Source organism: Notamacropus eugenii, chromosome 2 (assembly GCF_028372415.1).
Source record: "Notamacropus eugenii isolate mMacEug1 chromosome 2, mMacEug1.pri_v2, whole genome shotgun sequence".
NCBI classification, from domain to species: domain Eukaryota; kingdom Metazoa; phylum Chordata; class Mammalia; order Diprotodontia; family Macropodidae; genus Notamacropus; species Notamacropus eugenii.
In genome coordinates, this window is record NC_092873.1 from 99,822,069 (window position 1) to 99,849,687 (window position 27,619).

At 38.8% G+C, this 27,619-nt stretch overlaps 1 long non-coding RNA gene across 1 annotated transcript; it reads left to right on the forward strand.

The window, feature by feature from the left end:
* Positions 1-652: 652 nt before the first annotated feature.
* Positions 653-27,257, forward strand: LOC140523637 (uncharacterized). The gene is made up of 3 exons (XR_011973433.1): positions 653-873; positions 1,281-1,461; positions 26,894-27,257. It is a non-coding gene; the product is annotated as an uncharacterized lncRNA (long non-coding RNA).
* The last annotated feature ends 362 nt before the right edge of the window (positions 27,258-27,619 follow it).

The following is a 27,619-nucleotide window of genomic DNA, read 5'->3' on the forward strand; positions in this document are numbered from 1 at the left end:
GTCCTCAAAGTCATTCAGATAATCTCCTTCCTTTTAAAAATAAGAAAACTTGGGCTAAAAGAGGTTAAGTGATCTGCTCAATATCTTTCTCAGCCTCTTTTCTGCTACCTCCCTTCCCCCCAACATATGCTCTCTTATCTTTAGTAATAAGAGTAGGGTTGATGACCAGCACTTCAATATTACCATCTTCAAAAAGCAGGGGGATGGACTAGATGACCTTTTGAAGTCCTATCCAAACCCATGAATCAAAGAGCATTTATTAAATGCTTTATATATAACCAGAAGTTCTGTTTAGAAAAGAACAGGCTTAATGACATGGACCCAAGGGTTGTCTGCAAAAGAAATGAATTTCAAATGTGAATATGCAAATTTAGCATAATATTATATATAGCGTTATATTAAATTTCTTTGCAATATGTTATGCTTTAATATTCTTTCTGCATACATACTCACTCTAAACAGAAGAATCCATTAGAAAATGGAACTACGTGCCCACAAAGGGGTCGCTAACTCAGTGCCAGAATCATTTTGTAAGCAGCCTAAAGCTGAATAATGCACAGGGAGGATAGAACAGTGTGGCATGGAGCTCAGAGGGAGAGAATGTTCCAGGACAGAACTGGGAATGTACAGACCAATACAGAAGAGAATTCTGAACAGCCAATCAGCTCAGGACAACCCAATTAAAAGTGACCTGCCGTGGAACAATATGTGACATGATAATATACTCTAGGACAGTAAACACACTGAACACATAACCATATACTGTATAATAATGGATTGTAGGCTTCAGGAGAGCAAACTGCTGGACAGTCCACCACCAGATAGAAAACTATAGAAAGTCTCCTGAAGATGGTGTCAACCTTGGTTTGTGGGGTGAGTGAAAAGAGCATTAGATTAGTGTCTGGTTCCGACAGCCAGTCACCGGTTGAGTGACCTTTCCCCAGTCATTTCCTTTTTCTGGGACTCATTTTCTTCTTTCCTAGAGTTCAACAAGTATTTATTAAAGTGCTTATTACATGTAAGATGCTATTCCAGGCACTGAGAATACAAAGATAAAAATGACAGTCTTTAGCCCTAAGGCATTTACATTCTTCTGGGAAGGCTGCAGTAGGAAATGTGGCGTGGGCAGGATGGAGGTCTAGCCATGAAAATGTCTCATCCTGGGAGTAAGTTCATGCTGCTGCTGATGCAGCGGAGGCAGGTGACTGCTGTTCTCTGGGGGCCTGATGCCCTCCTCAAGTCTGTTTCTCTGATTTTTTTTTCATGTACTATTTCCCTAGGTGTCACGGACAGCTTTCCATCTGTACAGCACATGTCATACTACAGAACAGAGCAAAACCCATGCTGTTTATTAGTCACGGTCCCTGGGGGAAGGCTGCCTGCTGTCACAAGAGCTTCCTTGCATCCCTCCTCCTCTTCAGGTCTCTCAAGCTCAGCTTTCCTTTATTTCTTTACCCACAGGTAACTGGAATTAGATTTTTTTTGCCCAGATACTATTCCCTCCCCCTCCTCAATGTTAAAAATTAATGCCATGTCTTGTACACCACTATTACCTGCCAAATTGACTTACCATTCACTAGCTGTAGAAGTTTGTGCAATTCATTCCCTACTTTAAGCCTCAGTTTTCTTACCTGGGAAATGGGGATAATAATACTTGTACTAGCCTACTTACAAACTTTTTTTTCCTCACAAATATTTTAAGAAAGTCACAGCTTTCCACTGGCTTCACCACATTTCAGTGAATTTCCAAAATGGAAAAAAGGAAAAAAGGAGAGGGAAAGGATACATGTTTTCTAAGCCCTTTAGAAACTGTGGTGTCGTCCTTTGGCTATGTGTATGCAAATATACAAGAAAGGTGATGTTGTAGATATTAAGAGTCATGGGCACAGTTCAGCAAGGAATGCCCCACAAATGTTACTTTGGCAAGACTGGATGGTATTGTAGCTCAACATGCTGTAGGCGTTGTTGCAAACAGGTTAAGGGCAAGATTCTAGCCAAGAGAATTAATGTGCATATTGAGCATATTAAGCATTCTAAGAGCAGAGATAGCTTCCTGAAGAGGGTAAAGGAAAATGATCAGAAGAAGAATGATACCAAAGAAAAAGGCCCTTGGGTGCAACTGAAACGCCTGCTCTACCCTGAGAAGCACACTTTCTGGGAGCAATGGCAAGGAACTTGAGCTGTGGGAGCCAATCCCCTAGGAATTCATGGCATAAATAAATAAAGGAATGATGAACAAATAAATGGGTTATGGGAAAAAAGTCACAGAATATTAAAGCATGAAGGGACCTTAGGTTAAATCAGAGATATTTTAATCTAACCCTTTATACTTTACAGATAGAGAACCTTAGGTTCAGAGACATACAGTAGGTCAAAAAGCTAGTTAATGGCAAGGCCAAGGCTCAGGATTTTAAGTCTTGAAGGGGCCTTGGAGATGAGATCTCCAGCTCTTAAGCTTTGATCTGATCATTGAACCTATGCTCCTCATTTTGCAAATGAAGTAACTGAGGCCCAGAAAAGACTGTGGACTTTGTCCAAAGTCATATGGATATTAAGCATCAGAAGCAGGATTAGAACTCAGTTTCTCTGAGTTCTAATGTACCACATTTCTCCTCCAAGATCACATTAGACAGTAAATAGCAGAGCAGACATTCAAACTCAGGCCCCTGTTTCAAAACCTAAAGCTTTTCCTATATATTGTCCCTATTCTTTGAGTTCTACAAATTGATATATAAATGCAAGCTGTTACAATTTTCCTGGAAAGATCTGCAGATGAATCTCACAGGTGAGGCTTTCGCCCAGGCCAAAATGAAAACACCATTCCTTGCCAACCACTAGAACAGTCCTTCTCTGCAGGAGTTGCCGAATCATTGTCTGGCCAAATCATTTGTGCATCCAGGTTGAGTTTTGAAAATTGCTGTTGTAAAAGTCCAGCAGAATCTCTAAGCCTCTCCTGTAACATATAGGACTTGACATCACAAAATCAATAACTCCAGGTCACATAGAATGGAATTTTCTGGTTTTAGAAATAAATGCATTTAGAAGAAAAGAATACTGAGAGGTGTTAGGTCCCCTTCCCCCAACTCCAGTCCTTTGCTGATATCACTTGGAGGCTATCTACCTCATCTACTCTCAGTTCTGGCTGTGCTCCAAGCCCCTAATCCTTTGAGATAGGATAGGCTACAAATATTCTTGATGAGTAACTCTTGGGTCCTCTCAAGTATTTTTTATCCCCAGAGATGATTGTGTTTCTCGTACCTTGGGGAGGAAGCAGTGTGGTATAGTGAGAAAAACACTGGAGTCTGAATTGAGTGGCGATGGGAACCAAAATTTGAAGCCCAGCTCTCATACTTACAGAGGAGTTTAATGAAGGGTGCTCCCTGATCAATTTGATGAGTTTATAGGATGGTGAGCCTTTTGTTTTAGCTTTCAAAGGAGAGGCACATTATGGGTACTTCCTGAAAGATGGGTTTTCTCTATTAGGCATGATCCCAAGATAAATTGGTTGGCTCAGATTCTTTAGAAGAATGGACTTTGATCTAATTACTTTTTTTCTCTTTTTATGTATCTTCTGGAGAGAAATCCTAAGAGCCCAGTGGATGAGAAGGGTCTATTCTCCCAAGAACTGTTAATGTTTTCCTTTTGGCAGAAGTATATGGTGGAAGCCAATTTGTGTTCAGCCCAATGTCCTAAGAAAGGAGTTCTTATAAAATGGACTTGCTGAACCTCAGCTTCCTATGCAGAGTTAGGATATCCTAAAGAGTGTTAGCCTTTGGAGTTGTTCTGTAAGTAACACCAAATCTGAGAGTTAGAGATCTAGTCTTGTACTGAAGAAAAATTTTTGGGTTTTATTTTGTTGTTTTTGGTCTTGCTGGATATCACTAATCTCAGGGTTTTTCTCATAAGAAATACCAGATTCAAGGGTTTGGGGATTCTGACTTTTTTCCAGAGAAGTAAAATTCCCTGAGCAGAATAACATTTGGTTTGAAAAAAGGATTGCACTTTTGACCTACAAGGATGAGAAAGGCAACACCAAGGGACTAAAGTCAATGTATAGAAGATCAAGAGATCTGTACTTTCCACATCCCTATTAAATAAGTGGGTTCATTGAGAAAGGGAGTTGCCTATTGAGCTGCCCCACAGACATTTTCTGTGGGAGTCTAAGAGTTCAGAGTAATAGCCATAAATGCTAAATGTCAGAGTGGGCATCTATGAGGTCAAAGAGAGATATTGGGATCTTGTACATCTACCAATCTCAAATCTGGTTTTCTTTCATCCAATGGCATCTTTCAATGCCCACCAAACCATAAGATGGCATTGAATCCAGAGGACTTTAGGACCTTGGGGGAAATTGAGAATGTCAGAGAGGGAAAAGAATTGTATTGATTATGAGTTCTTGTGACTCCTTTTATCTTTTTTCTTTATTTGTTTATGGTTTCCTATCATTCTTCAAATTTGCTGCATTTTCAGTGGATAAAATAAAGCCTATCTTATACCTTATAAAAGTATTTGTTACATTGAATGTTTATAATGAATCTAGGCTAGAGACGATATTTTTGCCCATATCGATGAGAGCTAAACACAATTTTATATTTGGAGATTGTTTGAGTGAAGGCATAGTGAACCAAAGAGAAAGTAATTTTGAAAGGAAAATCTCATGAATGGACCTGGTCCATATAAACCTAGAACTTGGGGGCTCCGGCCCCTTGGGTGATGTTGGACAAATCAGTTTCTCTTTCTGAGCCTTGATTTCTTCCTCTATAAAACAAAGGAGTTGCATTAAGTGGTCCCTAAATCCCCTCCTAGTTCTAAACCCTATAGTCTTGTCCAAGATCACACAGTAAGTGACAGATCCAGAACAAGAAATCAGGTCTCACAGTTCCCATATCTGGATTCTAACTATCGTTATCCATATCATAGAAATACTGCAGACCCAGGAGTCTTTCCCAATCAACTGTTCCCTTTTATCTCCCTCCCCTACTACACACCCTAGGATAATTCCTGGGAAAATTCTCTCCACTCTTGCCTCTGATCTTGTGGTCTATAAAGTCTATAGTTTGGAGGCTTATAGAGATTAGAGTAATTCTCTGTATAGGTGGGTATGGGTCCTCTGGGGAAGGTGAGAACAATGGATATACAGTTTCTTTTTTGCTTCATGCTCTATGTGGTTTTGGTCCTCGGCTTGACCATATCTAGGACCATCAGAAAGAAAGTTCTGAAGATGATAAAGACAAGCCTGTTGCTATATACTTGTAATTCTAAGTTCTAGTTACTTTGATAGGTCATGCTTCCTTGTCATGTTCTATACTAGAACAGGGAAATAGTTCTATCTCCAGAGTTTTTGAACCTGAAATGTATACACAGGAGATTCTCAGATCACAGACTCCCCACCCCAGACCCCCACTTCCTGTAGCAAATAATCAAGGCCCATTGCTCTGCTTTGACCTTCCCTTCTACCTAATCTGCATTTGTGAAGAAAACATTCTAAGAATAATAAATATCATCTCTTGGACTGAGATCAAAAACTCAGGAAGCCTTAAGTTGAATGGAATCTTTAAATGTAAATTCTTGTAGAAGGTAAAGTCTTTGAGAGAAAGGTCTGTTTTTGCTTTCTCTATGTATCCTCAGGACTTAGCACAGTGTCTGGTCTACAGTTTGCACTTAACAAATTCATATATATTGGTTGATTGATTTTTATAGGTAAATTCTATTTGGTTCTTCCCTTTTTATATTCCCTTTTGTCTCTAACTGTATCCCTCCACTTTCCCCTACCAAACTATTCTTTTTAGCAAATAATATTTTTCAAAAAGGAAAAAGAAAAAAAAAAGATGATTTGTAAGACTAACCAACTTATCCACTGAATCTGGCAGTTTAGGCAATATTCCAGTCCTCCACTCTTGCAAAAAATTAAAGGAGGTCTTTTTAAAATCCGTCTCAGTTATAATAATTACGTAGTGATTAATTTCCTTTGTTGTTGTTGTAGCTTTCATTTAGATTGTTGGAATCACTACATATATTGTTCTTCTGGTTCTTAACAGAAATTAAGTGACTTAATCAGGGTAACATGACCAGTAAGTGTCCAAGGCTGGATTTGAACTCAGGTCTTCTTGACTAGCTATGAGATACTCAGCAAAATAGTGTAAACACTATATGAAAGGAAAGTATAATTAACAACTCTTGGGGAAGGTGGACCAAGTGACCCTAAGGTCCTTGCCAACTCTAAGACATTTTGCTTCTACAAGGTGAAAAAGATGAAAGTGGTAAAGTGAGAGAGGGTCCAAAATAAGTCAGATAAAGAGATTGTCTAAAACCATGTAGAGTGGGATAGTTAAATATGAGTCAGGTGGCTTAGATAGATATATAGGCAAATGGACAAATGGACAGACAGACAGATATGTAGATACGTAAATAAATTGAACATTTATCATCTGTTTACTAGGTGCCGGGCATTGTGCTAAGAGTTGAGGATACGAATGCAAGCAAACAAGACAATTCATAACCTCAAGGAGCTTATATGCTAATGGGGGAAAAACGACATTGAAGGGAGCTGGAAAGGGAAGAAGGAAGGCTATCTAGATTCAAATCCTGGCTTCAGTAGTTAATTGTTGTGTCATTATGGTCCAGGGGCTTACGTTTTCTGAGCTTCAGTTCCCTCATATGTAAAATGGAAAGAAAAATAATTTAAAAATTAACAGATAATACACTACCTACATCTCAGGTTTGTTATAAGGAAAGCATTTTGAAAGCCTAAGGTGAAAGAGAAATGTGAAGTCTTAGTATTAAAAGGCTAACGGTATTACAGTCAGTGAGAAGGTAAGATCCTATCATCTCAAACCTGAAATATACCTCAGAGACAGATTGTTATTGTACAATCGTGCTTGACTCTTGGTGAACCCATTTGGGGCTTTCTTGGTAAAAATATCAGAGTGGTTTGCCATTTTCTTCTCTAGTTCATTTTACAGATGAGGAAACTGTGGCAAGCTCAGGTTAAATGACTTGCTCATGGTCACACAACTAATAAGTGTATGAGGCTAGATTTGAACTCAGGTCTTTCTGATTCCAGGTTCAATGTTCTATCCATTGCGCCATCTAGGTGCCATTTTAGTCCACCTTATACATGAATTTGGGGCAGCTAGGTGGTGCAGTGGATAGAGCACCAGTGCAGGAGTCAGGAGGACCTGAGTTCAAATCTCACTTCAGACACTTGACACTCACTAGCTGTGTGACCTTGGGCAAGTCACTTAATCCCAATTGCCTCATCCTGGGTCATCTCCAGTCATCCTGATGAATATGTGGTCACTGGATTCAGATGGCTCTGGAAGAGAAGTGAGGCTGGTGACCTGCACAGCCCTCCCTCACTCAAAACAAAGTCAAGAGCAAGTCATGTCATCATTTCTCTGATGGCATGGTCTTCTTTGGCAATGAAGGATAAACACAAATACATGAATTCACTGTATCATCCTCAATAAATGACCAATCATTCACTGCTTGATAACCTCAAAGGAGAGAAGACCTGCTACCTCTAAATACTGTAAATATTTTAGGACTGCTCTAATTGTTTGGGAAATTGTATTTATGTTGAGCCATAATCTATACATCTTGTACCTCTTATTCTGGGTTCTACCTCCTGGGACCAAGTTGAACAAGGATCCTCACTCTTCTATGGGACAGTCTGTTGGATATTCTTAGTTGCCATCATGTTCTATGTAAGTCTTCTCTTCTTGGGCTAAATATCTCCAGTTCCTTTAGCCAGTCTTCATATGACTAGTCACCCTTTCTGATCACTATTCATTTTATCTTCATCTTTCCCTATATGTCAGATGTAGATGTGGTGCTGCCTGACCAGGGGCAGAGCAGAGAATTATTTTCTCCCTCATTCTGGACACTATGTAAGCCTAGCCTAATGAAGCCAATTAACTTTTGGGGGGCAGCTAGGTGGTGCTATAGTGCATAGACTGTGTGATCTGGAGTTAGAAGGACTCATTTTCCTGAGTTCAAATCCAGCCTCAGACACTTACAAGCTGTATGACCGTGAGCAAGTCACTTAACCCTGTTTGCCTTAGTTTCCTCATTGGTAAAATGAGCTGGAGAAGGAAATAACAAACCACTTTAATATCTTTGCAAGAAAACCCAAAATGGGATAACAAAGAGTTGGATATGACTGAAAATGACTGAATCACAACATCACACTGTTTGCAAATATTGAATTTGAAGTACAATAAATTGCCTAGGTTTCTCTCCCCACACCCAATGAATGATTACCTAGATATTACTCTTCCATCTATATTTGTGGAATTGATTTCTACAGCCTAAATGCAGACATTTGCATTTCCTCCTATTCAGTCTGTCAACTAGCACTTATTAAGTGCCTAATATGTGCCACGTGCTAAGTGCTAGAAATATGGGAAAAGACAAAAGATAATCCCTGCTTTCCAGCAACTCACAGTATAGTGGGAAAAACAATATTAAAAAAAATTGTGTACAAACAAGATACCTAAAGGATAAATGGGGTAGTTTCAGAGTGAAGACATTAAGATTAAGGAGGACTGGGAAAGGCAAGATTTCAATTGAGACTTGAAGGAAACCTAGGAAGGTAGGAAGTAGAGATGAGGAAGGAAGGAAGAAAACAAGCATTTATTAAGCACTTACTCTATGTCAGGAGACATAATGTTGAGTGCTTTAAAATGTTATCTCATTTGATTTTTACAAGCCTGTGAGGTGAGTGCTATTATTATTTCTATTTTACAGTTGAGAAGACTGAGGCTGAGAAAGGTTAAGTAATTTTCCCAGGTTCACACAGCTAGTAGATATTTGAGACCAGATTCAAACTTGGGTTTTCCTGACTTCAGACCCAGAACTCTATCTGCTGCATCACCTAGCTACCTCTAAGTTCAGCATTTCAGGCATGGGAGGAGTGGAGGTAATCGGTGAAAATTCTGTGATTCCAAAAATGGAAGGTTACATCCAAGCAATATAAAGGAAGCCACTGGATTGTGAGTATGTTGGAGGGTAGAGAGGGACTTATAATGATATTGGATTCAATTGACTTTGTATCATCTAGAAACCTAACAGCTCTGCTCTCTAAGGAACAGAGATGAAGGACTAGGTACGTGTGTTTCCTGTGTGCATGTTTCCCGTTGTATGAACTCTACGTGTGTCCACTCCTTCCACCGAGAATGTGTGTGTGTGTGTGTGTGTGTATGTGTGTGTGAGATTGTGGGCCAGGCTAAAATGAAGACGCTTTCCTGCTACTGTTCTTACTCTGCCATTTTAAGAAATATCGTTGCTTTCATCTAATTATGTTCTCTGGCTAACCACTGCCAAGGTAAATACATAAGTGAGGGTTCATGGGCTTTAGTTTTAAGAGGGGAGACTCACAGAGCATTGTGAACCTGGAGGTGATCACTCTCCCAGGAGACCCAATGTGCACGTACAAGTGTGCATGTATGTATATGTGTTCCTTGTGTGTGTGTGTGAAAATGATACCTCAGGGTTACTAAAGTCTTAGACATCTCAAGACATGTATTTTATTGCTGTCCTTTCTTCTGGATAATATGCCAAATGAGTGATTGGCACTCTCTCCCACTCTTTGTTGTATCAGCTACTCTCTGTGGTACTATGTACAATTCAGACACACACACACCCAATCTACCTATCATCTATCTACTGCCTACCTATGTATCTTTCATCTATTTATCTGTCTGTATATCTACCTATATATCTGTCTATCCATCTATTCATCCATCTGTCTATTTACCTATCTATCTATCCATCCATCCATCCGTCCATCCATCTATCTATCTATCCATCTATCTATCATCTATCTATCTATCTATCTATCTATCTATCTATCTATCTATCTATCTGTCTGTCTGTCTGTCTGTCTGTCTGTCTGTCTGTCTGTCTATCTATCTATCTAATCTATCTATCTATCTATCTATCTATCTATCTATCTATTTATCTATCTGTCTGTCTATCTATCTGTCCATCTATCTAATCTATCTATCTCTATCTATCTATCTATCTATCTATCTATCATCTATCTATCATCTATCTATCTAATTTATCCATCCATCTATCCGCCCTTCCATCCATCTGTGCATCCCTCCATCTGTCTATCTATGTGTCTATCTGTATATCTATTTATATTTGTGGAGATTCTATATATCTATGTAGGTTACTTCATTCTCTTCCCCATTCAGTCTGAAATAATCCTGATTAGATTTATAAGACTCCAGGCAAATATCATTTATTAGCCCTTGCTAGATATGCTCCATCCCTTGCCAAGAGTCCATTATTCCATTACTTTAAACTGTGTTCTAAAAATCCAAATCACATTCTTCTCAGTGCCCTCTTCTGAAATCCGTTTTTTTTCTTATGATTCCCTTATCTACTGGCAGTAGTAATTAACTCCCACTCCCAACCCCAAGTCTCTAAGGTCCTTTGTTTTTGTTGTTTTTTTTTTCTCCCAGGATTTCCTAATGTTTAGTAATGCATCCAAGATTTCTTCTGACTGTACATTTTGTCCGCACATGAATCATCAGAAGTAGACAGTGGTTGTCAGGTATAACAATTCTCAGGAGGCTCCCTATGGTGCCCCAGATACTTGTTCTAGGAAGAAAGGAGACTTTTCTGAGGTTAATTAATCCCAAACTGACAAATGCTCATCTTTGTATTCTTCAGCAGATAGTCAACAAACCATCATATTCTTCTTTTTGCATTTATTTTTCTATGTCAGGTTATGTAACAGAACATATGGACCCACTTCAGCATTTTTCAGAGCACTAGAACCTGTTTACTCCAGAAGATAATTTGGCTCCCCTCTCAAGAAGAAGAGACATATCCATTACATAGCTTCACTAGCAATGTGACAGTAGCAAGGAGCAGTCAAAATCCACCTGTGCCTGGGAACCAGTTGGAAAGCACAATCAGAGGTCCTTGAGACCAAATGTATTGAACTAGGAAAAGTAGGTAAAGGAGGAGTGTCTAGAGGGAGCTAAATCTCACACATTGGGATACAGCTCTGAGACTAGACTCAGGAAGACTCCAGTTCAAATCCAGGATCAGATACTTAGTAGCTGTGTAACCTTGCATAAGTTACTTAACTTCTGTCTACTCCAGTTTCCTCAACTGTAAAATGAACATAATAATAGCACTTCCTTCCCAGGGTTCTTGTGAGGAACAAATGAAATGATATTTGTAAAAGTGATAGGGTGTTTGGGTACATGTACTTTGACCCCAATTCTGAAATCACATTTCTCTTTAAAAATCATATTTCTCCCTAGCCTCAAAACACTATCCCAGGCAGTTTCTCCCCAGTCCAAGGACACAGCCTGTCCCAGCAACAACTATTATTTCCTTTCATGATACAGCAGCCAGCTGTATGTATAGAACTTATTAGTCTGAACCTGCTGTGCACTGGCTAAACTGGCTGTGCACTGGGTCATAATGACATTTACTACTCACTGACCAATCATATGTTTCCTAGACTTAGACATACATTTATCTTGTCTAACAAGACTTTGATGAGAGTAGCTTGGGCATTTCTCAGTCAGCCCTTCCCTTTGGTTGATTTAGTGACATTTCAGGCCTAAAACCACAGCTCCAGGTAGCCCCACCTTGGGCTATTTGCTGATGAATTCTAGGTAAAATACCTGCACAGTAGATACCAAAAGTGCATACTCCTTTGAGAACCAACCACTCCTTAACCACTCCCTAATCCCACCCCAAAACATGTAGTTAACATATTTAGCACATGTTTTGCTGTAGAATATCCTATATAAACTTTATCTGTGCCCCTCTAAGGTTGCAGGTTCCCTAAGAACTCTTGCTTGCCGAAAAGCATAATAAATCTTTATCTTGACCTCAGCAATGCTTGAGTTCATGAACTCATTCCAGGTGACCTGCCTCTGGTACTCTGGTCTTTGTGGGGGTCTCATCCCCCTCCCTTCTAGCTCTCATCAAAAGTGCTTACCACAGTGCCTACTGGCATGTAATAGCTGCTTAATTAATACTTGTTCTTTTCTCTGCCTTGTTTCCCTGCCTCCCTTTCTTCTCTGGTCAAGTAAACTTTGTCTATAGATTGAATCTGGGTCACCTAGGGCAACCATAGTTGTATAGTCCACATGGCAATAGCTCTAATATATTTGGTGTTATCCTTTTCGCTTTTTTGGCTATAAGTAAAGAACTACATACAATTAAACCATGTCTGTTTGGCATGGCACCTACTATATATATGTATACACATATATATGTATATATGTATATATATATAAAATATATATGTATGTGCAATATACGTATATATGTATAATATACGTACACATGAGCATATATACATATATGTGTACACATATGTATATGTATACACAAATATATACACATATATAGTCCATGTCATTGGGGTTCATGGAAATGGTACTTGAAGTGAAGAGGGTGGAACTTTACCAGCAAATAGAGAATGAGTAAAGAACTTAATAGAACAGACCCATACCTTTAGACTAGCAAGATATTCATTGTCATCTCAAAGAGGCATAGCATTAAGAGATAAAGGTAACCAGCTTTTTTAAGGACCACAATGAGATTAGCATCTCCCTTGGCAGCTCCTTCTGGTGTTGGTTGTGGAGCATAACTGACAGGGTGAAAATGAGATTGTCAGTACTTGATTCTTGGGCAAGAGGCCACCATCAACCCTTTATAGTTAATAAGTCAGGGTAGAAGTAGACAGGATACCAAAGACTTCTTAGTTGTGGGTGAAATACTTTTGTAAAGAAACTGGCTGTCAATCAACATCCTTTTTTAAAAGAATTTTAAGAAGACCATGACCACAGAAAGTAATCCTAGAAATACTGACTTCTTAGCACGTACTTTATAACAGGACTCCTCACAAAATTCCTTCAAACAACTGGTTCTCTTGAGTGCATAAAATTAGGATTTAATTCACCGAGATGGGTTTTTCACAGAACTTTTCATGGATGTGACTTTTTCACAAGGCTAGACACACCTAAATTTCTTTCCCTTGGCCAACATTGACCAATACTCTGTGGAAGATTTTTTTTGTTGATACTTTATTATATTAATGTAGTTATTATTATTGCTGTTGAAATGAAATTAAATTTGCTAAGAGCAAATAATCCATTGTAATGAGTGCTTCCCTCCAGTGAGACATTGAGCTGTCTGTGGGCCCAGCTCACAAGAAAAAGATTATTTCGCTCTCTTTCCCTCTCTGGGAATTATTCTAATGACAGTCATTAATAGCCCATCTGATCAAAGACTTCAGGGCCCTCATTACCTCTATTTGACCTGTGCATGGGGGTGTAGATTTTGTGAAGGGTAACAGAGAGGCCTTGATTAAATAGAGAGTAACTAATAAGTCACATTATTCCATAGTGTGAGCACCATCCTGGCTGAAGGGATAGATGGGATAACCTTGGTAAATCAGGAAACAAGGCAGAATCACACAATGGAAAATATGATGCTTTAGGAGTCAGAGGATTAGGGTTTGAATCCTGTGTGACCTTGGCTCAATCATTTACCCTCTCTGGGCTTCAGTTTCCACAACTGTAAAATAAAGGGGTTTAACTCCATCGTTTCTGAACTCCCTTCTAGTTCTAACCCCCTGACTCTATACCCTGGGACAACCAAGGAGAAATACTCTTAAATCGAAAGTTCTTATCCTGGTTCTATGAACCTCTTTTGTTGTTGTTGTTTTTTGTTTGTGGAGGGGGAAGGTGAGACAATTGGGGTTAAGTGACTTGCCCAAGGTCATACAGCTAGCAAGTGTCAAATGTCTGGGGCCAGATCTGAACTCAGGTCCTCTTGACTCCAGGGCTGGTGCACTATTCCCTGTGCCACCTAGCTGCCCTTTGAACCTATTTTTTTAAAAAATATTTTGATAACTGTATTTCAACATGATTGGTTTCCTGTATGTTACTCCTTTGAAACATAACTCTGAGAGAGGTCCATAGATTTTACCAGACTGTCAATGAGATCCATAACACAAAATAAAATTAAGAATCTCTGCCCTAGATAGACTCAGTATCATATTTATATAAACATGACTTATTTTTTAAATTTAGTATTAATTGAACAGCTAGGTAGCTCAATGGATAGAGTACTGGGCCCAGAATCGGGGAGAGTCATCTTCATGAGTTCAGATCTGGCCTTGGACACTTATTAGCTGTGTGACTGTTTGCCTCAGTTTCCTTATCTGGAGAAGATGGAGAAGGAAATTGCAAACCACATCAGTATTTCTGCCAGGAAACCCCCCCAAATGGGATCATGAAGAGTCAAACAACTAAAAAATAACAACAACAAACAGTAGTAATCAAATATATAATTATAATAAAATAATATCAATGATAATTAATATTCAATTAATAATATTAATGCATTTCAAAATAGACCCGTGATTTATGGGGTCCCCAATTCCAGTAAATAGATTATACCAGTTCCCTCCAGAATCACACATTCTCAAAGAAGGGATCTGGTTCCAGCCTTACCAAAGCAGAAATCTCTTTAACAACATTACTGAGAAGTGACCATTCATTGATGCTTCATTGATTTCCCCTGTCCCTATACAGGAGATTCATTTCCTGCCTTTGCTCCCAGAATTCCCTAAACCTGGAATGTTTAACTTATGCCTATTTAGATCTTTCCTTTTCCCCACTTTCTGACCTGCTTTCTCTTTAAAGCAAACAGGTGCTTTGGATAGCTGGGTGGTTCCGTGGATCAAATGCCAAACTTGGAGTGAGGAAAAGCTGAGTTCAAATCCTGCGTCAGACACTCAGTAGCTGTCCCTTCTCGGACCCATTTTCCTCATCTATAAAATTCAGGGAACAATAGAACCTAACTCACAGAGTTGTCACGAGGATAAAATGGGATAGACTATGTAAAACAAATTGTAAGATTTGTCTCTCCTTGCCCAAAGTGCTATGTAAAAGCTAATCTTCGTTATTATTAATAATAAAGCCTTCTTTGACAACTCCAACCTACACTCATATCTCCCTTCTCAGAATTTAAAGAATCATAGCATGTTAGGGCTAGAGAAGACCTTAGAAATCATCTCATCCAATTCCCTGATTTTATAGATGGAGAAACTGAGTGCCAGAGAATTTAAGCAATTTCCCAAAGGCTCTACCTTTCACCACAAGTTAGTGGCTAGAGCTGGGGCAACAATCCATTCTAGGAATTTCTGAGTGTAAATCTCTCCCCACACACTCGCTAGCTTGGGTGATGGTGTGCAAATCACTAAACCTCTGTCTGCCTTAGTTTTCTCATCTGTAAAATGGATATCATAATAGCACCTGCAATTCAGGATTGTTATGAGAATAAATGAGATAATATTGCAAAGTGCTCTGCAAATGCCAGTTTTGTTGTTATGAGTTAAGAGTTCTTTCTATTGCACCTCAGGGGATTTACTGAATTCATAGGCAAATTCTCACAATCTAGTAGCCCTCCTGAGGTTTCCAGAGTAGAGAAGTTAAAATAAGTATTAAATAGTAATCTGGCTAACCTCTAGTTGTCCTGTGAGTGATCCTTCTGTCTGGGTTCTAATCTTGGCTTTTTTCCTTGCCTGTGTGGCCTTGGGCAATTAATGAAACTTTTCTAGGCCTCAGTTTCTTCATCTGTAAAATGAAGAAGTTGGCATTGATGGTCTCTCAGGCCCTTTCCAGTTTTTAATTACATAATGCTACGAACTGATGGATCCTAACTAGATTGGAGTTCACTGAGGCCGGGCACCATGTTTTGTTGTTGACTTGCGTCTCTTGTAGTCCATAACACAGTGCTGGGCCAACAGGCATTTAATACATACAAGTAGATAGATGATTTCCTTGCCACATATCTTTGTCTATTGCGGTCCATCTTTCACTCAGCTGTCAAAGCTATCTTCTTAATAAAATGGAGGTCTTACCACAAGCCCTCTGCCCCCCTTGCCCCAATTCAGTAAATTTCAGGGGCTCCCTATCACCTCCAGGATCAAATGCAAAATCCCTAGTTTGACTTTTAATTCTCTTAATAACCTGTCTTCCTTCTTCCCAGTATTGTTACCCTGCCCCTTACCTTCTGTAATACATATTTTGTGATCCAGTCTCCATGTAGGTTTTCTCCCAACATGGAGCATTTTCACCAGCTGTTATGCATTCTGGATTTCTCTTCCTCCTCATCTTTGCTGCCTCATGGTATCCCTGGCATCCTCTCAATCCCAGTTCAAATTCTACCTCCTACAAGAAGGCTTTCTCAATCCCTCCACACGATTCTAGTATTTTCCCTATGATGATCATCTCAATTTTAACTTGATACAGAATTGCTTTTATGTTTTCTCTCTCACCAGAGGCCCTCCAGAGCAGAGACTGTCTTTTGCCTTTTTTGCGTCCTCAGCATTTAGTACAGTGCCTAGAACATAGCAGGCACTTTGGAGATGTTGACTGACTGGCATCTTACTTCATTATCGTTCTTTAATTCTATTGGAAAACCAAATCACTGACAAATGCACCACATCAAAGCTGACAGGGATGTTTCCTTCCTTCATTAAAAGGACTATATGATTTGAGTATTAGAAGACACCTCAATAGCCATCTAATAATAGCTACCATTTATATAGGACTTACTATTTGTCAGGCTACAATTACCATCTCATTTCATGCTCACAACAGCCCTGGGAGGTAGGTGCTAATATTATTATCCTCATTTTGCAAAGAAGGAAACTGAGGTACACAGAGATTAAGTGAGCTCTCTAGGATCACACAGCTAATAAGTGTCTAAGATTCAATTTGAACTTGAATATTGTTGATTCCAAGCTTAGCACTGTATCCACTGCCCCACCTAACTGTTCCTAAATGAAAGGAATGAGTATTTTACCATACCTGACAAGTTGTTGGCTCATCGCTGCTTGAAGGCCACATCCATATTGACAAAAGAGTTGTCTCAGATTTGTTGGTTGGTTGGTTGTTGTCCTTCATTCTCAAAAAGAACAGAAGTGACATCACTAGGTAAGAGTCAATTATCGTGTATCTGACTGTGTCTAATCAGACCAATACAAGCTCGCAGGCTCTACTACAATTTGGGTACATATAGTCCATGTGAACATTTGTGGTGGATTCCCCCAGTTGTCTGAGATACAGGGTAAAAGGCAGATATGTTCCCTACCTTAAGGCATTTCTTTATGGCCCCTTACTCTTGGAGGGGCCCTACCGCAAGAGAGAATCTGAGACAGAATTAACAGGATTTAAAAAAAAAAATTTAGACTAAAGGGCCAGAACACAAATACCAAACAGAGAAAAGAAACAAAAACATATCATAAACTTAAATATTTAAGAAGAATTTAAAATGATAAAATTTGTTCCAGGAAAAGGAGAGAAGATATTATAATTATTCCAGGTTGGGTTGTACTGAGAAAAGCTAGGGGGAAAGTTGTACCTCAATCTTCTGGGGAGACATACTACTTCTAACTCAGGGAACTTTAAGTCAGATTCTATTCAATTCATTACACATTTCCTGGCACCTACTAGGTTTAGATCAAAGATAAAAAATCAAATAGTCCCTAACCTGTAAAGGCTTACTGGATTGGGAAGCATTGGACCCACCTATAGAGAGCACCGAATCTAATGGGGAAGCAAGGTCTCTCACCTCAAGGTGCTTCCAGTGTGATGGAGGAGATACACTTCCTGGCCTCAGTATCGTCTTATGAATGAAATTGGAAAAATCTTAGTATAAATAAAATCTCACTTTAGCAATCCCTAGTAACAGGGACATCCCTAATGATTATGCCCCAGGCAAGGCAAGTCATGGCAGGGAGCTATGTGAGTTAGCCACAAGATTTTCCAACAAGGACAACAGAGAACTCAGGGTCTTGTTTACATTAAGCATGGCAGGTACAGACAATTTGGTAGTAGCCTACAGAGAGCTAACTGTGTTTCTTCTAATGCTAAGTAATCACTTGTGCGTGGGAAGTTTAAGTTGATCTCCTTATTGGAAGAGGAGACAAAGGGTCTTGAAGATCACATCTGTGCTTTTCAGGTTGTCAAAGAGAATGAACCATTTTACTATTTTATTCCATAAATTCTAGCAGCTCTAAATTAGTTTTTAGGAGAACAGCTTTCAAACTGTAGCCTGAAGATTCCTAGGGGGCCCCATGACCCTTTTTGGGGGGGTTTCTGTTAAAAACAATTTTCATAATGACAGAGATCTTATTTGCCCATTAAAATGCTTGCCCCTCTTCCAACTAGATATCTAAGTCCAAACTGCCTTCATATACTTCAACTAAAATAACATATCACAACATATTGAATGCAGAAGTTTATATGAGAATCCAGCTGTCTTCTGTTGAGCCAGACATTAAAGAGATTTGCAAAAATATGTAAAACGATATCTCTCTTCTTGTGATACGTTTTGGAAAATAAAGCTATTTTTTCATAAAAATGTTAATTATATGAACATATAATGAATTTATTATTACTTTAAATGAATCGATAATTATTTTTTTAAATTGTCAGATTTAATTTAATAAATATTGCTAGACATAACTCACATTTTCCAAAAAGCTCATTGGGAGGTCCTCAATCATCTTTAAGAACTTAAAGTGGTCTTGAGAAAGATCCGGGTTCTAGGACAATTTATAAGCTCCTCTGTTTGGAATTTAAAGCACTTTATAACCTGCTTCTTGCCAATCTTTGCCCAGATTATTATACATTACTTCTCTTTACTTCCTCTTTGGTCTAGCCCATGAGTGGGGAACTTGAGGCCTTGAGGCCACATGTAGCCTCCCAAGTCCTTTGAATCCAGACTTCACAGAACAAATCACCTTAATAAAAGGACTTGCTCTATAAAACTTGGACTCAGTCAAAAGGTCACACCCGAGCACCTGGAAGGTCCCATTTGCTCTCCAGGCCACATGTTCTCCATCCCGGTGTAGCCAAACTGGACATATCTATGTCCCTCACACCTAACTTCTCATATCCTATTTCCAGTGTGTTTCCACTAGCTACCTCCCATGTCTGGAACAGTCCCCCTCTTTGCTTCTATCTACTGGAATCCTTCACGTCCTTCAAATCTTAGCTCAAACTCTTTTTTTGAAAGTCTTTACCAATCATCCTCTTCCCAAGTGCTAATGACCTTCCTCCTTGAACCTCATAGCACTTATTTTTATATACCCTTAATTCCTGTGACTTCCTTCCCTTAATTATTTCCTATTTGTTTTAATTATTTAATTAATTTTAATTATTTCTTACTTCCCAATTTATCCTACATATACCTTACTTTATATATATATATATGTAATATGTACACACTGACATACACACCCACACTATATCTATATCTGTCTATCTATCTATCTATCTATCTATCTATCTATCTATCTATCTATCTATCTATCTATGTATAATGTATGTATTTGTTTACTTGTTCTCTCCTCCATTATATTACAAGCTCCTTCAGGGCAGGGGTTGCCTGTTGCCTCTTTTTGCATCCCCAGAGATTAACACAATACCTAACACATAATAGGTGCTTAATAAATATTTATTGATGGAGTGATTGATTGATTCCAGAGGACAGAGCAAGGGACCATGGAAGTTCCATAGATTTAGAGTAAAACCTCCTAATACTCAGGACTACCCAGTAGTAGAATGGACTGACTCAGGAGGTGGTAGATTCTCCATTGTTAGAGGACTTGATGTGGGTACTGGATGACCACTTGTCATGGATATCATCACACTGGAGATTTCTGTTCACATTGACCCATGTTGGACTAGATAGCTTCTGAGATCCTTTTCATCTCTGATATTCTGTAATTCTGAGCTCCAATTGAGTCCAATGGGTAAAACAAAATCTCTGGACTCAGAGAATTTTCAAGCTGATGCAAAAAATAGAGATAGATCTTGTCCTTTAGGGAGTTCTTTCACAGAATGTTTGACAGGGCATAGGCACAAAAAATTAAAACACCTCACAGAAGTAGAGCGCTTTACCACTTCCAAAGTACTTTGCCAACACTATCTCATTTAATCCTTATAACACCTTGGGTAGTAGTCAGGGCAGAAATCATTATCATTATTTTGTAGGTAAGTGCACCTAGGTGCAGAGAATGAATACCTCAGTCAACGTCAGAAAATGGCAGAACTGAAACTAAAACTTAGCAGCAACTTGTCTCTGTTACCCCAATAGAAACTGGGAGTGGCTTCATTTTTGTCTTTATATCTGAAGTGCTTAGTGAATAATTTGGCACATAGTAGGTGTGTAAATAAATGAATCAGGGCAGTCAGGAAACCGGGAGAATACCAAGCTGCAGGCAGGAAGGAAGAGAGTAGGTCAAAAGATGTAATGTAGTAGTGCCAGGATGGAAAGGGCAAGGGAGGGTGTTGTGAATGAATGCTGCTTGAGCTGCAGCCCATAAATTTCATTATTATTTTCCCCTTGTACTTTGGCTGCTGACAACATCACACCATACTCTGCCTGTCTGGGCATTGAGCTGGGCGGGAGGGATCCCACAGCCCTGACCCAGGTTAATTACACAGTTCTCCTGAGATTCTGAGACCAGAGAGGTTAAAACAAGCATCACATTGTCACAAGCATCACTACTACTGCTGCCCTGGCTCATGTGGGTGGATAGAGCCGCCCAGTGCCAGCCCTGAGGTTAGTGCCTGCAGCTGGAGTGGACTGGCTGGAGGCAGGGATCACTGCCCCTGCTCTTTGAAAGCCCAATTACAGCCAATTCCTGATTATCTTTGCCATGAGGGAAGAACAGAAAATGTAGACAGTTCTTTAATTTAAATCCTCCCCATCCGCCAAGTCCCAGCTCAAGCCAGACTATCTCCCTAAGGTTCTCCCTGATCCTCCTCACCCTCAACCCATCCCATCCCATCTAATTCAATCCCATCCAATCCGATCCTTTTCATCCCATCTTTAAAATGAGGAAAGTAATAGCACCTACCTCTCAGGGGAGTGGTGAGGACCAAATGAGATATTATTTGTAAAATGCTTTGCAAATGTTAAAGTGCTAGATAATTATTCAGATAATGCTTATTGTTATTGTTATTAGAAGCTAGGTGGCACAGTGGATAGAGTGTCAGACATGGCACCTTCTTGAATTAAAATCTGGCCTCAAATACTTGCTAGCTGTGTGATCCTGGGAAAGTCACTTAACCCTGTTTGCTTCAGTTTTCTCATCTGAAGAATGAGCTGGACAAGAAAATGGCAAGCCATTCCAGGATCTTTGCCAAGAAAATTCCAGATGGGGTCACAAAAGATCAGACATGCCTGAAAAACAACTGAACAAAATCTTGTACTTAAAAAGGCCTTAGTAGTTTCCTTTTTAAAGAAGTTTACTTTTAATATTCATTTAAAAAAATTGAGTTTTTTTGTTACATTTGTGGAGAATGGAGGAATTTATGACCAATCAAGAGACAAAGAACATTATGAAATGCAAAACAGATAATTTTGATTACATTAAATTGAAAAGTTTTTGCACAAACAAACACAATGCAACCAAGATTAGTATGGAAGCAGAAAACTGGGAAGCAATGTTTACAATTAATATCTGTGATAAAGATCTCATTTCTAAAATATATAGAAAACTGGATCAAGTTTAGAAGAATACAAATCATTCCCCAATTGATAAATCATCAAAGGATATAAACAGGCACTCACTTTTCAGAGGAAGAAATTAAAGCTATCTAGTCATACGAAAAATACTCTAAATCACTACTGATTAGAGAGATGCAAATCAAAACAGCTTTGATGTACCACATCACACCTACCAGATTTGCTAACATGCCAAAACAGGAAAATTATACATGTGGGAGAAGATGTGGGAGAGTTGGAACACTAATTCATTGTTAGTAGAGCTGTGAGTTGTTCCAATCATTCTGGAGAAAAATTTGGAACTATGTCCAAAGAGCTATAAAAATGTGCATACCTTTTGACCCAGCAATAGTGCTTTTAGGACTGTATCCCAAAGAAATCATAAAAATGGGACAAGTACCTACATATTTAAAAATATTTATTGTAGCTCTTTCTGTGGTGGCCCAAAACTGGAAATTGAGGGGATGCCCATCAATTGGGGAATGGCTGAACAAGTTGTGGTATGTGAACGTAATGGAATACTATTGTGCTATAAGAAATGATGAGCAGGCAGACTTCAGAAAAAACTTGGAAAGATTTATATGAATTGATGCTGAGTGAAGTGAGCAGAACCAGGAGTACATTATACAGAGTAAGAGTCACAGCATGTGAAGACTGTTTCTGATAAACTTAGCCCTGTCCGGCAATGCAAGAACCTAAAACATTCCCAAAGGACTGACTCATGATGCAAAATGCCATCTACATCCAGAGAAAGAACTAGAATCAGAATGAAGAATGAAGTAGATATTTTTTTCTTTTGTCATGTTTTGTTTTTATTTGTTTTTTTCTCATGGTTTCTCAAATAATTCTTCTATGCAACATGATTAATGTGAAAATGTGTTTAATAAGGATGTATGTGTGGAACCTATAAGATTGCATGTTGTCTTGGAGAGGGAAGAGTGAGGGAGGGGGAACTTAGGGAAGTGATTGTTGAAAACTGAAAACAAATTAATTATTTAAAAAATAAGTTCTGAACACTTTGTAGTTTTCAAAGAACTTTTACTTCCATTATCTTATAATATTCTTTCTCCCCTATACATAAATGTTCCTTTGGAAAGTTATGCCTCTCCCACTCCCCTCAGTACCTTGGAAAGTTATCCAAAGTTTAAGTCATTTTGTGGATCAATCTCAATTCAAAGTCTTAGATGATGAGCCCCTATTATTATATTTTCTTTTACTTGTTCAACCAGATGGTTTAAAAATTCATTTTAATGGCTATGCATCTTATATGTCACTTATAATCCTGGGGCCTCTATTTAGCAAAGTTACAAAGGTTCTGGGTGAAGTTGTGGGATTCCTTCCAAATCCCATAATACCCTAAATTCCATGCAAATCAATGCCAAAGTAAGACTGAAAAAGCTGTTTGGGACTGGTGGTTTGCCCTACTTGTCATCAGCAACCTACCTATAATTATCCTGTGAGGGATGCCCTTTAGGCACGTTGTGAGTGGTTCACTAGAAGCCAGGAGAGGTCAGTGTAGGGGATCAGGAAGCCAGGCGAGGTGAGTCTCACTTAAGGCATCCCAGAGGCTAGCTATCAATCAAATTTTCAATCAATCAACATGTATTTATGAAAGTATTTTTGAAAGATCATCTAATCCAAATCATTATGCAGAGGAAGAAATTGAGTCCAAGAGAAAAGTGACCTTACTAGAGATTAATTCATTGATAGCAGTTCTCACCCCTCCTCCTCCCACCCCTTCCTCCCAGAAAATGATATAACATAGGACCTTTGTGAAAGTCACCAAGATGGCAGCAGTGAAAAGAGAGGTAGAAAAATAGGAAAACAAAAACAACTTTCTTCACTTTGCAATATAACTTCCCCTTGACTTTCCCTTACCTCTTCTCTTTCTTTCCTATCTTTTCCAATGACCTTTCCAGTTCTTCCTGTCCTCCCTCCCTGCCCCGTAGTATGCATGTATATCTAGCCTGTAGCATCTGAGCTATGTCTATCCTGAAGCAAAGCTGTGCCTAAGAAGAGAGAAAAAGTTTCCCCACCTCTCTACCATACAGCTCATGTGATTGCTTTGGGCTTGTTGATAGGAGGTGCAAACATGTTTCCTAATCTGAGATGATGGCATTTGGAATGCCTGTCACAGGATATATTTAGTGCTTAGTCCCCCAAATAGCAACAGTGATAAAATGCCTTTCTTAGCTCCACATCTTCTACCAAGTTGGGAAGATTTATTGTTTCTTCTTGTTGTTCTAGTTAATTTTAACTAACTTTAATAGGGCCTGGGTCCGTAGGAGGAGCTCCATTTGAGCTTTGTGTATGATAGGTGGAGGGAGTGGGAGTTGGGGTGGGAAGAGATTTTTCTGACTTTCAACAGGAAACTTGTTTGTCTCTGATTCTGTCCCAGTCAGTAGAAGGCTGTGTCTTGGTACCTGGGAGGCAATTACTTTAATACTAACAGTTTATAGCTAATATGACATTTGTGGCAACTGGATGGAGTGCTGGGTCAAAAGCCAGGAAGCTTGATTTTCATGAATTCAGACTCTTACTAGCTATGTGACCTTGGGCAAATCACTTAAACCTGTTTGCCTCAGTTTCTTCATCTGTAGAATGAGCTGGAAAAAGAAATGTAAAAATCACTCTAGTATCTTTCTTAAGAAAACCCCCAATGGGATGACAAAGAGTCAGAAATGACTGAACAACCATGAGAGCACATTTTTTGCACTTTCTTCTGACTTGATGCTCATGATCACCCTATAAGGTAAGGTAGGTCAGCTATCGTTGTTTTACAGATGAGCTAACTAGGGGTCAGACAGATAAAGTCCCCTAAGAGCCAGAACTTGAATAAAGATCTTGTGAAGTCATTATTCTAGTATACTCTTTCTAGTGTACTAAGTGACTTCAAAGTATGGTGGTAAAAGTGCGAATTTGAGTCAGGAGACATGGATTCTAATCCTTACTCTGTCACTAAATTGTAGGGCAGTCTTGAGCAAGTCACTTCTATTTTGAGCCTTGATTTCCCTATATTGCAAAATGAGATAGCTGGACTAGATGATCTCTAAGGTGTCTTGCAGCATCTGGCTTTCAAGATTCTATGACCTTTAGTCTAAACCAAGTTTCTCAGTCTCTTCTGACTTTCTTCATTTTTCTTTTCCATCTGACTGAGATCATTCAGTAAGACAGAAGGGAGAAATTCAAGATGAGATTCAGAAGGCATGTGAATTTTGTTCTCTAATTTTGATATAGATTCTTTAATAATAATAGTAACTAGCATTTATATGGTAGTGTAAGGCTTGCAAAGCACTTTACAAACACGATCTCATTTTATTTTCACAACAACTCTAGAAGGTAGATGCTATTATTATCCCCATTTTGCAGATAAGAAAAGTGAGGCCAACATCGATTAAGTAACTGGCCCAGTCACACAGCTAAGAACATAATGTCTAAGGCTGGATTTGAGTTTAGATTTTCCTGACTCCTAAGACCACTGCTCTATCCTCTCTGCCACCTAGCTAACCACATATTTTTGTATATATCCTATATTTATGTATCTCTGAATATGTTGTATCCTATTAATAGAATATGAATTCCTTAGGGCAGGAAATACTTCACTTTTGTATTTTTTATGTCCCCAGTGACCAGCAAGCGCAGTGTTTGGTAACTCTTACAAGCTTGATAAATACTTGTTGATTGACTGATTAATTGATTGTTATACCTGCCAGGTCTCAGTCCTTAGAGATTTCATTTTTTTAAAATTATTCATTTGTTTTCATTCCAATAGCACATATATTTCTTGATGGTAGGGACTATTAAATTTTATTTTTTGTCCGCAGGGTGTATAATTCATAGTCTAAAACAGATTGCTTCTATCATAGCCCTTCAGAAAGAGGGTGAGTGAAATTCTAAAACTGATTAGCATAGAGGAATTTAATAAAAATTTGTTGAGTTAGGGTGTGTATGTGTGCATGTGCATATGTGTAGATATATATGTAGAATGCACTAAATGTGTTGCCCTATAATAACATAAATATAAATTTCTCAGGTACTCCAAGATTCGTCTGCATAATAAAGGCTTGGAGTAGACAATTTTAAAGTCTGACATGCTGGATTTCCATTCATTTACCGTTTCATTCACTCCAATATGCTTCCTAGGAAGGGGACATCAGGTCTCCTTTTATATCTTCAGTCCCTGAACATTCCCTGAATATTTTTTTCTATGTGACTCAGAGAACCAGAATTGTGCCTAGATCTAAGACAGAGCTCCATCCTGGTGTATATGTATTAGAAGACCATCTGCCTGTATCACTATGGACAAGGTACTTTGCATCTCCAAGCTTCAGTTTCCTCATCTTTAAAACGAAAGGATGGCTTCCAAGGTCCCTTCCAGTTCTAAACGTATGGTCCTCTGATCTTAAGATACCCCCAAAATACACCTATACCTTTCTCTTTGTCTACCTTGCTGTCCTGGACTCTCTACAGAATTAGAGGTTATTGAGATTTGGAATTGGAAGAGATCTCCAGGATTTTCTTGTTGTTCATATCCAGGGAAGTGATTTGTCCAGGATCACACTAATATCTCTGATGCACATGGTACTTAAGAGATTTATAAGCACTTTCCTCAGAATAATCTTATGAGATAATTAATGCAAGTATTATTACTGAGGAGGCATAATAAGATAGAACACTAGACTTGAAGACAGGAAGACCTGAGTTCAAATCTAGACAGAGACATTTGTTAGCTATGTAATCCTCAGAAGTCAATTAACATCTGCCTGCCTCAGTTTCCTCATCTGTAAAATGAATATCATAATAACACCTACCTCTCAGTATTGTTGTGAGGACCAAATGAAATAACATTTGTAAAATGCTTTGCAAACCTTTAAAACAGTATGTAAATGTATTGTGGTCATTATCTGTGCTCCCCTTTTAAAGATGAGTACACTAAAGGTTCAAAGAGAGGACATGGGTTGTACATGACCACACAGCAATAATTACAAGAGCTGGGTTTTTAATTAATATTTTCCAAAAACAATAATCCCCCTTTAGCTTATATTTCTTCCAATAATTTCCTGTGGCTAGGTGTGGAAATAGAGACAAGACGGGGGTAGGGATCTAGAGCCAGGTGATATCATAGCAAATCTACAGATTCTAGTTCATTTGGAACTATCTTCTCTAATGGAGGTCAATGGAGACATGGGTAATCCCAAACATCATACAATCCAGAAACTGTTTCTCTTAGTGTCTGTCAAGAAAGGCAGTAAAGGGGGCAGGGTATTTCCTTTCTCCTGCCCCTTTGGTCATGTAACCAAAGTTCCTGAACCAATAGGAGAAAATGCCTCCATATGAGAAGAAAGAGACACAAATCCAAGGACAGACATGGCCATGGAGAATCCAAGGGAGTAAACAGCTTCAAGGACTGTGACTCCTCATCATTAAGAGAAACTATGGACTAGAGAAAGGAACAGAACCTGGGAGTGCATTGGAGGGCTCACCCTGCGGAAACACTGTTCATAATGAGTATTGTGTGAAGTTTCCCCAAAAATGAGAAAAGGATTTCTAGGCTCTCGAGTACAAAGAATTGTGAGTTTACCTTTTCCTCATATGTATCCTAAATGTGTTCTTAACTATGATTGTTCTCTTATGCTTTATCTCACTATTCCCCTGGATGCTGTGCAATTTTTGTAGTTGAATGTGCCCTAGGCTCTTTAGGAAATGGGGACATTGTTTTCAACCAACTGTTTTTACTATACCATTGGAGTAAATACCTTTGCTAAAAGCTGATTAAGTGTACTGGCCAATTTTTAACGTTAAGTACATGGGTAGGGGCTTATGGCTACTGTGATAGCAATAGCTACCCGCAAGATTACTGCTAAAACCCAAGGATAGTAGTCATTCATTGGAAATCCAACATACAGAATGAGAGATGGGAGAATAGCCCATGGAGGGTGTTTCACAAATATCATTATCCCTGTTTTAAAAATAAGGAAACTAAGGCTCAGAGAAATAAAGATATTTGCCCAACATTGAGTGAATGACAAAGATAGAATTCAAG